Source organism: Halichoerus grypus, chromosome 12, assembly GCF_964656455.1.
Source record: "Halichoerus grypus chromosome 12, mHalGry1.hap1.1, whole genome shotgun sequence".
NCBI classification, from domain to species: Eukaryota; Metazoa; Chordata; class Mammalia; order Carnivora; family Phocidae; genus Halichoerus; species Halichoerus grypus.
This window is the reverse complement of record NC_135723.1, coordinates 33,481,352-33,490,882: the sequence shown is the minus strand read 5'-3', so window position 1 is coordinate 33,490,882 and position 9,531 is coordinate 33,481,352. Positions and strand designations below refer to the sequence as shown.

Here is a 9,531-nt window from a genome sequence, read left to right as displayed (position 1 = left end):
ATCTGTGAAAGGGGATACTAATAAGTACTAGTGTTTAACCTCACCAAATAATTTGGGGGGTTAATAAATATAACTGTCTTAGCACAGTTCCTAGCATATACTAAGTACTCAAAAAGTATTAGCCATCACTTACATAAGAGTCTGGCACCTACTCTATTATTCTCTGCCTTGGAGACCTCAAGCCCAACTGGAAAGAAAAGATATGTTTCTGATCTCTTTCTGAGGAGATACTGTTACATTCGTTTTCTTGAATATAGCACTTTTATTTTCATTCCTTCCCTGTTTCCCAGATGATTTGTGGTAGTTTTTTTTTAAAGATTTTTTTTTTTTTATTTGAGAGAGAGAGAGAGAGAGAAACAGCATGAGAGGGGAGAGGGTCAGAGGGAGAAGCAGGCTCCCCGCTGAGCCGGGAGCCCGATGTGGGACTCTATCCCAGGACTCCGGGACCATGACCTGAGCTGAAGGCAGTCGCTTAACCAACTGAGCCACCCAGGTGCCCGATTTGTGGTAGTTTTTAATAAATGATAAATATGCAATAATATGCAATAACATTAAAATAAGGATAAAACTTTTAGCCTATTCAAAATGAGTATGCTCAGAGCTTCTCCATCAACATCTTCAGCAATTATGACCAAGGGCTTACAGTGAACATTGGCAATTTGAAAAGCAGGTACGATGGACTGGACACTGGACACTTTCTTTTCACTCAATAGAACATAGGCATCTTGTATCTGAGTAAAGTAGATAATTATACCAGCAATGTAACCAATGGAATTTTCTAAAATTGAGTATTAATTTTAACTTCAGACATAATGGAAGCCATAAGGACCAAAGAAAATACGATGCTGGGTAGTTCTCATCTAACAAAGAAATAATACTTTGCTGAGTTACTTGAACTTCTTAAAGTTTTGAATATGTAGGAGAGTCTTTTTCTATAATGCTTCATGTATAAAGGAAGGAGTACTAAAGATAAAAAAATAGCTTTCAAAAGGTCATTTTTGAGACTACTGTCTTGAATACATGTGGGGATTAATATTTAAATATTAATGAAACCAGGGGTTCTCCAACTTCAGCACATATAAGAAACAGCTAGAGATTAAATGCAGGTTCCTAGGTCCACCCCTGGAAGTAGCAGGGGTGCAGAGTGACCAAGAATCAGCTGTAAATGGGCACTACGATGAAGTTTGCCGCAAGGAGGGCTCAGACTACACTCAGAAACATTCAGACAAACGTGGGCACAGCTGCTCTCGCTTGGCACCAACCACTTAAGAACCACAGATAAGACATGGTTATGAAGTTCTCATTTGAGCGCATCAGGCTCTCTTTGGAAGGCTCAGATCCCATGCCCATAGACTTTCTTGTTAGTTTCAGAATGAAATGGGTACTGTTTAATGATGCATGAATGCAAAGACAACAATTTAGTTATTTAGAGTAGAAAATACAGATAATGAGAAAATATCTTTAATTACAAAATGCTAATGTCCATTAGAAAAATATAAACAAAGTACACGAAGAGAGGGGGCATTAACGTATTCCACATGAGAAAAGGAATGGTCAATAAACATATGAAAAGATGTTTGACCTCATTATTAATAAAATAAATTCAGACTGAAATAAGGAAACATCACTTTTTATCTAACAGACTGGGAAAGGAGAAAAAATTTCTGTTAACGCTTTCATAATGACAAGAAGATGGGCAAAAGGGCATTTCTGTACACTTATGTTGGAGAGAAAATTGCTACATTCTCTTAAAGGAGATCTAGAAATATATTTAAAATTTTTTAAGTGCTAAATTTTGAGAAGCTTAACATTTACACATCTAAGGGCTTGAACCTGAAAAAATAATCTAATGTACAAAAATATTAGTTTAGCAATGTACATCAAAGTACTTTTTATCCTAGGAAAAAAAATTAAAGATCTTAAATGCCCAACAATTGGAACTGGTTAAAAATTATAATATTCACACTGGGGCTTATACGCAACTAATGAATCATCAAAAATTAATGATGTACTATATGTTGGCTAATTGAACACAATAATAAAAAATTTAAAAATTAAAAAAATTATAATATTCATTACAATGCAATACAATGAAAATACTAAATACTATGATGTGTAATTATGATGTCCACAAAAACACCCATGAAAATATTTAAGTGCCAAAAAGTTATGAAAGATCATGCATAGTATGACTCATTTTTCTAAAGAAAAAAATGATTGCATGTGGTAGAAAAAGATCCTGAGGCTTTTATATCACAGGAGTAACTACAAGTATTTTTAGATAAAGTAAAAATGGATTTTAGATGACTCTTCTTTTATCTTTAACTTCTAATAGCCTGAATTTACCAACAGAAAATACAATTATATTTTTTCCTTAAAATATGTTAATTATATTTAAAACATATGTGATTTGATCACAAAAATATGTGATTTATATGAACCTCAAAGTATATTATTCAGTAGCATAACTTTATGGCTTTTCTCTGGCACCAAAAAGAACTATATCTTAGTTGGGTTTACATTCCTTCTCTTAACTACTTCCTTAGATAGCTAGCTGTTGTAGAAATATCTGGGCATTGAATAAAAATCAAAATTGAGTGCAAAGACACATTCTGACCTGTACTTTTAAAAGTACTATAGAACTTTCCCAAGAAGGAAACATTCTGATCATTGAGGCACTTTCAATATTTTTTCTTCAATGCCTCAGAGATTTTCACTCAAAATAACTCTACCTTGAACAATACAATAACTGGAAAAAAAAAAAAAAACAACTGTTTTGGGAATTGTGCTCTTCCAATGTAAGAAGAAAAAGAGTCCAAAAAATAAACCCAAGACCAAAAAAAAGAAAAAAACCACTCAATTGTTTTACTCTCATAGTTTCTTGAAGAGCTCATTTCTGAATTTTTAGAAAGCTCCTGAAAATCAGTATCAATATTTACTTATCTCTTCTAGTGTTTTCCCAAAATGAATAATGTGTTGAAGTAAACATTTGCCTTGACACAATTTGTATTTGAGCCAGAGAATGTTTTGTCTTTGGTTAACTTATAAGCCGCTCTATTTTTCAGAATCCATCAGGTACAATTGAGACCTATGATCATTATCATTATTGAAGCTCCTTGTCTTTGTAGGCTGTTTTGCAATTTACAAAACATTTTCATACACAATGCATTACTTTCATTTTTATTTTCTGACATCCTTGAGGTAGGTAGAGCAGGTAGCATTTTCTTCAGAGAAATGTGAGTGACAAAAGTAAAGCTATTTATGTAAGATCTATTTATCATGTCACTATCTCAGTATACTAATGGTGCCTTAATGACCTAAAGGTTTTCATGTGGGATCACATAGTGTAACATTTACAGAAGAGACAGAAGATCTAGTAATCTTGGTAAGTAAAGAATCCATGATCTTCGAAACTTAGAAGTAAATGAACAGCTGGGCCTTTGTGTGTTCCAAAAACCACAGGGTCACCGAAAGGAAATCAAGCTTATTTTTTTAAGAAGTAAAAAAACCTTTAAATTCCAACAATGAGATATAAAATTTTGATGCTTCTTTTAATAATAACCAATGATATACTCTTGACTGATGTTCTTGTTTTTAGACACGAATAAGTTCCAAAAATTATTTACAAGACAAGCGGAGATTATTACTAAAATAGAAGTTCAGCAATCTGTGTTGGGATTGCTTTGTGTATTGACTAGAGATTGGTTTTAATCCAAAACTGGCATTACCTTCACTTTCCAGAAGCTTCAAGACTGTCTAATCCAATATTCCCCAAAGGATATTTTATGACCATGGAATCATCAAGAAGTTCCTCTTGAAAAGAGATGTAGAGTTGAATATTTTTAGAGAATCCAATAGATGACACTACCCTTTCAGACACTCATAAGGGAAATTGGCATACTATAGACTACCATATAAAGAAGTTTATGCAATATGCACTGTCCCAAAGTTTTCAATTCTTTCTCATAAAATCTATTTTCTTAAATAATACCTATTAAAATTTCATGAAACCAGAATACCAATATGTTACTTGAGTCTTTTTAGCCAAGAAACAAACCAATTTTGAAATAATAATTGAAGAAAAATATGTGCTATAAAATACATTTTCTTCTCTCATAAGCATTGTATGATACTCATTTTAAATTATCTTAGATTATTGGAATTTCAGCATAGTGCTTTAAAATTACCAGTTGCAGGCACTTGGGAGCAAAGGAGACATGCACAAATACTGATTGTTGTCATTTATTGACTCTGTTCTATAGCAAATATATCAAGACCTAGAGGCATGCACTGTAGGAAAAATAGGTATCATTACTCATCACTCATTACTCTAGAAATAACAAAAACTTAGTCTCTAAGCATTCAAAAAATTGTGTGCTCAATTTTTAAATCTTATTTCGTAATTTAAAAAAATTAAACTACAACCTGTGGCCAGGTTTCTTCCCTCCTTAATGAAACACTTATGAATGTTTGGTAGTAACCAATATTGGTTAACTAAGACTATTAGGATCTTTTTTTTAATATGACTGAGAAAAAACAGAGATTTACTTTAGTAGAAATTGGTTTCTTTGAACTAAAGGATTAAGGGGAATGACAAAAACAAGAAGTTTAGAAGTCAATGCAAGTACAACTTATTTTGATAATTTCTATTTCTAAAATTGTGGTTCATTAGCTTGAGTGTATATACATATATCATACATATATATTCACATCAATATCTACATCTGTATGATGCAGTAGAGTATGTTCATATGGCCACTTCAGGAAATGGATTACTTCTGTTTACAATGATCTTATTAGTATACCACTAAGTTTTAAACATCTATTTAGCTCTTCTCCTTGGTGCTATTCACAGATGTGACAGCCAGCTCATCACTGGAATCAGGCCTGCTGTTAGACAGCCCCTAAGCTTAAGAGATTAAGGAGAAAGCCAAGTAGTTTCCCTGACATCTGTCATATTGACAGGACAAAATTAAGTGCAACCGGAAAGAACGAGGCAATCTTGTCTCTAGAGTTTTCTTCTTGAGAAGAGTGAAGGTCAATCATGATGCCAAATACTGATCATGGGAATAATAAAAAAAAAAAAATATAACACTACCCAACCAGGCCTGGAATTCCCTACAAATGTGGACAAAGGGAGGAAGGGTGTTTAGATGAAAGCAAGGCTTTCTGGGTTGAGACTGCTCCTCACAGTTTCTTCAAGGACCTTGAAGTTATCAAAAACCAGAAAACTGTACTTTAGAATTACCAACCAGATCCCTTTGTGCATTTGGTCCTAGGTAAAAACACAAATCTCTACTGACCTTCACCTACAGACCATGCTGTAAAATTATAATCACTGATTTTTGAGACAGGCTGATGGAGCTTCACTATTTTCTCTGCATCTAAACTTTAACAAATGGTTTATTCTCACTAAGGCTCAGTCTTCTCAGCTATAGATGAGGGATCACTGTCATTTCATAGGGTTGTTATACAGTTAAAGATTATATATGTGAAGCGCTTAACACAATTACTGGTTTATAGTAAGTGCTTCATAGTAACTCATGTTACTGTATTACTGGCATTTAAGTCCACCTGTTGCCAAGGCAGAGCTCTAGGAAAACATCTCTCACTCCTGTTATTTTGCTATGTGCTTTCATCTGTGTTTCATCAGTATCCTTTTCCTCAATTTCCCCCAACCAAAGCTTCTTCCCTGTGTCCTTATCACCATGGCCTGCCTTTCGGTGCAGGACAGAGTTAATTTACAGCTAGACTGGGAAGGTGTTGCCTTATTTCTGGGGATGCTTGGATACCTGGCTTTGACTGTTTTAAGAGAAAAACAGTGGTACTTATGATGTGCTATTTAAGCCCAGAATTCCCTATGTGCTATTGAACTCCCAGAACCAACGTGCTTACTGATGCTTTTCACCCAGCATAACCTGTTAAAGAGCCTGGCTTGATTAGTGATAAGAGGAGCAAATGTACCCCGATGGTAACTTCTACCTTAGCTCTCCCCAACCCAAGGTCTGCTACACTTAGTGATGGCAAATTGTGGGTGCTAAATGAACATTAACTCTCATTATCAGCACAGTTATCTTTCATTTTTTTGTGCCTTGTTCCTAACAAATAAATTTATCTTTTAAGGGCAGATAAAATGTCTTAGTCATCTTAGTATCCTCAGTTTCGAGCACAGTGCTTAACATAAAGCAAGCCCTTTAATCTACTTTTTACACTGAACCGAATAGAGCCATGAAGAGTTCCAGGTATCAATTTCTAAGAGATCATCAATCATCTGCAATTATCTAAGCATTAGGGAGGATCTTGGTATGCAGAATAATTTACTTGCTATAGTAATACATCTTCTTAAGTGCTCTACAGTCTTGAACATGTAACTGACATGCATACACTTCATTTTAATTGCTGGTCCTCTTGCCCCTACCCCTAACTCACAACTAAGTTATTCAAAGTAATAGTAAAACTCTCTCCCTTCTTCCCTTCTTTCCCTCCTTTCTTCCACAAATGTTTACTTAGTGACTACTCACAAGCACTGAACTGAGTCCAGGGGGCTCAGAATTGAATACGATATTTCTAATATCTTCTAGGCGTTTAGATTCTCTTGGGCACAAGTGACAAGCAAATCTAGCTTTCACACTACCGTGAAAAGTAGTGTGAACACAGTATACAACGGATGCTATAGGAGCACAGAGGTGGGTAGGGATGACTTTCTGTAGATGCTGGGGTGGCTAGAACCAGAGCAGATTTTGTGGAAGACAGATTGCAATGGAATGAAGAATGACTGAGAGACAAACAGGACCATGGAATACTATTCCAGGAAATTAGAATGTGACGAGAAATGTAATGGTTCAAAGTTGACTAGAGATGTAAGACAAAGCCAAGGTACAAGAATGGGAATTTTCATAAGGGTTAAGACACAGCTTGCTTAGGTTTATGATGAATTGCCAGTAAGTAGAGAGAAATGGATAATGGCTGATGGAGCAAGTTCCCTGAGGGGGTAGGAAAACCTGCCATCCAAACTACACTAATCATGATAAAACCTAATGAAGGGGGTAAAAAACCTTTATATCCCACCACCTATCTGGAAGAGATTAGATGAGAGCCATAGATAAGCATTAATGGATTCCTGGAGCAGTGACAAACCCAGGGCAGCCCAGTGGGAATGACTGTCTCCATGAAGGCAATAAGGGGTTCATTGTCTATAGAGAATTTTTATATAGTAACAATACCTACTAAAAGTTAGTCTGATTTTTATTAGCCCCTTGCATTGTCAATTTTAAGCAATGTTAGTAATAAGGTAGTTCTCCTCAATAAAATTTTGACTGATCCAAAGTTTCAAATCAATGCTGCCCAACAAAATGTTATGAAATGATGTCAATGTTCTATATCCATGTTATCCAACACTGTAGTCATTAGCTACCCATGGCTATTCAGCATGTAAATGCTGTTAATGTGACTGAGGAACTTAAATTTTAGTTTCTTTAATTTTAATAAATTTAAATTTAATATAAATAGCTACGTGTGACCAGTGGACATCACAGTTCTAAAAACTATTATGGTTACTGCTATGTTTCAATTACATAAAAAAATAAATACACCTCTATTATGTTCACACAATTTAATATATAATAATTTATACATATGCATGTGTGTGTATATATATATACACATATATATCATTTTAGTTAGCATTTTATTACTTATCTTTTAATATACACGATGGTGCATGGAAGTTAATTCAGATTAATTCCTACTTCTACCCTAACACATAGAGACCCAGGCAAGTACTATTTGTTTTGCAAATAAGTTCATAGCAGTTTGGGATCATTAAAGTCTGTTCCTATGTGGTCATGTCTCTGTGGCACTATCTAGATCTGAATTCAAACAGTAATTTATAAAAAGACATCAATAGCATAATGACTACAAAAATGAAGAATGAGAAGTTGATTTACTTTAATTTGACATTTGTATAACTCTTCGGGGTCTATGTATTAAAACTGTGGAAGTTTGTGGAAGACTAGGAATAGAACTTGTAATGTTATAATCCACTATGATGATAGACCAATATGTAGTTCTTTTTTTTAATAAAAACACATTAATGTAATTGAAAAATAAAATATACTACTTTTTGTACTAAAACATTTATTTCTTCATCATATATATTTATGTAAAATTTCAATAACAATTTTTAACTGCATTACTTTTCTGGCCATTTTCATCATTTGTTTCATTGCATGATTATTACTAAAAATAATTCTGTAATAGAGAGGAAAATGTTTAAAATGAGCTGTTGAGTCTGCTAGGTACACCATCCATACTGGAGTCATCTTCATAACTTACACAGAGTCTTGACAGAAGAGAAGCCTGACCAGGTAAAATTATAGGAAGAACTCATGTTATCTTTATATATGGATCTAAGCCCTACAGGAAACTAGAGACTTTCATGACTTCTAACCGAAAAAGCAAATTTTTGCTCTAACCACAAACTAGTCAGCTCTCAACTGGTTTGCCATAGTCGTGAGGAGCAGATGGCAGAGTGGTAAGACATAGAGTGCAGACTGTGAATTCACACCAGGCTTTGCCACCTCTTAGGCAAGTTCCTTAGCCTTTCTGGATCTCAGCTGCTGCCCTTTTAACATGGGGAAATAAGAGGCACATTTCGTGATGTATAACTCACATAATATACGCACAATATCCTGAGATTAAGAATTCCTCATATCAGTGAGATCATATGATACATGTCTTTCTCTGATTGACTTATTTCGCTCAGCATAATACCCTCCAGTTCCATCCATGTCGTTGCAAATGGCAAGATCTCATTCCTTTTGATGGCTGCATAATATTCCATTGTATATATATACCACATCTTCTTTATCCATTCATCTGTCGATGGACATCTTGGCTCTTATGTTAGTCACCATACATTACATCATTAGTTTTTGATGTAGTGTTCCATGATTCACTGTTTGTGTATAACACCCAGTGCTCCATTCAGTATGTGCCCTCTTTAATACCCATCACCAGGCTAACGCATCCCCCCACCCCTCTCCCCTCTAGAACCCTCTGTTTGTTTCTCAGAGTCCATTGTCTCTCATGGTTCATCTCCCCCTCCAACTCCCCCCCTTCATTTTTCCCTTCCTACTATCTTCTTTTTTTTTTTTTTTAAACATATAATGTATTATTTGTTTCAGAGGTACAGGTCTGTGATTCAACAGTCTTATGCAATTCACAGTGCTCAGCAAAGCACATACCCTCCCCAATGTCTATCACCCAGCCACCCCATCCCTCCCACTCCCCACTACTGAATGGAGCACTGGGTGTTATATGCAAACAATGAATCATGGAACACTACATCAAAAACTAATGATGTAATGTATGGTGATTAACATAACATAATAAGAAAAATATATATGCACAATATCTTAGACAGTAGGTGCCACATAAGTGGTGGCTCTATTCTTACTAGAAAAAGCAATGTGGATTCCCAAAACATCTGGCTCAACACATTGATCATTAATATACTCAAACATCTTCCTC

At 34.9% G+C, this 9,531-nt stretch overlaps 1 protein-coding gene across 1 annotated transcript in view; it reads right to left on the bottom strand.

The window, feature by feature from the left end:
- ZNF804B (zinc finger protein 804B) overlaps positions 1-9,531 on the bottom strand; it is a 508,004-nt gene that overhangs the window by 162,178 nt on the left and 336,295 nt on the right. The window lies entirely within an intron of this gene.